Source organism: Buceros rhinoceros, unplaced genomic scaffold (genome assembly GCF_000710305.1).
Source record: "Buceros rhinoceros silvestris isolate BGI_N320 unplaced genomic scaffold, ASM71030v1 scaffold40604, whole genome shotgun sequence".
In the NCBI taxonomy this organism is placed as follows: Eukaryota; Metazoa; Chordata; class Aves; order Bucerotiformes; family Bucerotidae; genus Buceros; species Buceros rhinoceros.
Window position 1 is genome coordinate 1 of NW_010407230.1, and position 1,243 is coordinate 1,243.

Here is a 1,243-nt window from a genome sequence, read left to right on the forward strand (position 1 = left end):
CCACGCTGCACAGCCCTCAGGGCGTCCGGGGCGGCTGTCCCCACGCCCACGGGGTCTGACCTTCACCCACCCAACGCTGGGTCCCATGACGGGGAAAGCCCGGGCTGGGGTACACCTCCCTTGTCCCTAGCTCAGCCCTGGAGGTTCCCAGTCCACCACCAGTCCCACCATCCCCCCCCAGCACCGGCTTTTCAGCCTCTGAGCTTAGACCCACCCTCCGACTCTTTTCTGGGAGCGTGCAGGGCTCTGGGCTCCACCCGTGACTGAGCTGCTGGGAAGGCTGGTCCCTCTCCCACCTCCTGTCCAGCCACAGCAGTGAACCCCTCAAGCACCAAGGCAGCCCCTACCTGCGGAGCCCCCCCGCGCTCCCCTCCCACCTTACCGCTGCCCACCACCATGCGTAGGGGATACTGGTGAAGCTGGTGCCAGGGACATCGTGTTCCACCGAGTGCATGAGAGCCGAGAAGGTGAAGACCCCCATGGCGATGAAGAGGAAGAGGCAGCAAACCTGCTGGTAGCACTGGCGCATGGTGAAGCCGAAGGCCCGGAGGCCGGTGGAGTGGCGTGCCAGCTTGAGGATGCGGAAGATCCTCATGAGCTTGATGAGCTTGAGGACTTTGCCCAGCTTGCTGACGTTCTCCACCTTGTGCAGCTCCTCGTGGTAAAGTGTGTCGGCTTCATCCAGGTTTTCGAAGAGGAGCTGGATGTAGAAGGGCAGGATGGCCACCAGGTCCACGGCGTTGAACGCTGCCCGCAAGAAGTTCTTGATGCTGGAGGAGGAGATGAGCCGCATGATGTATTCGGAGGTGAAGAAGATGGCGCAGATCATCTCCATCTGCTCCATCCACATTTTCCCTGTCTTGTGCTTCATCTCCTCCACCGTGCTCAGAGTCATGCCCACGATGGAGATCAGCACAAAGAAGCTCGACAAGACAGCGATGATCTTGGCTGCGACGGAAGAGTACGGGTTCTCGATGAGGTTCCAGATCGTCTTCCGAAACTGCCCCAGAAATTTGCCCTCAAACTGCACCGCTGAGTCCAGGGGCTCCAGCTCTGCCTCCAGCTCCTTCTGTATTTTCAGGTACTCGCTGAGCTCATCCTGCTTCTCCTCAAAGAGGATCCGGCAGCAGCGCTGGGTGTATTTCAGGTGGATTCCCCAGTACTCGATTTCCTCCACGAAGTTACTGGGGCACATCTCGTCCATTATCCACAGGACCCCGCTGCCGTAGAAGTGGAAGATGTA

At 59.7% G+C, this 1,243-nt stretch overlaps 1 pseudogene across 1 annotated transcript; it reads right to left on the reverse strand.

Annotated features, from left to right (window-relative positions):
- Positions 1–382: 382 nt before the first annotated feature.
- On the reverse strand, positions 383–1,240 carry LOC104491913 (annotated as a pseudogene). The gene has a single exon (XR_727782.1). The product of XR_727782.1 is annotated as a potassium voltage-gated channel subfamily V member 2 pseudogene (transcript).
- Positions 1,241–1,243: the final 3 nt, after the last annotated feature.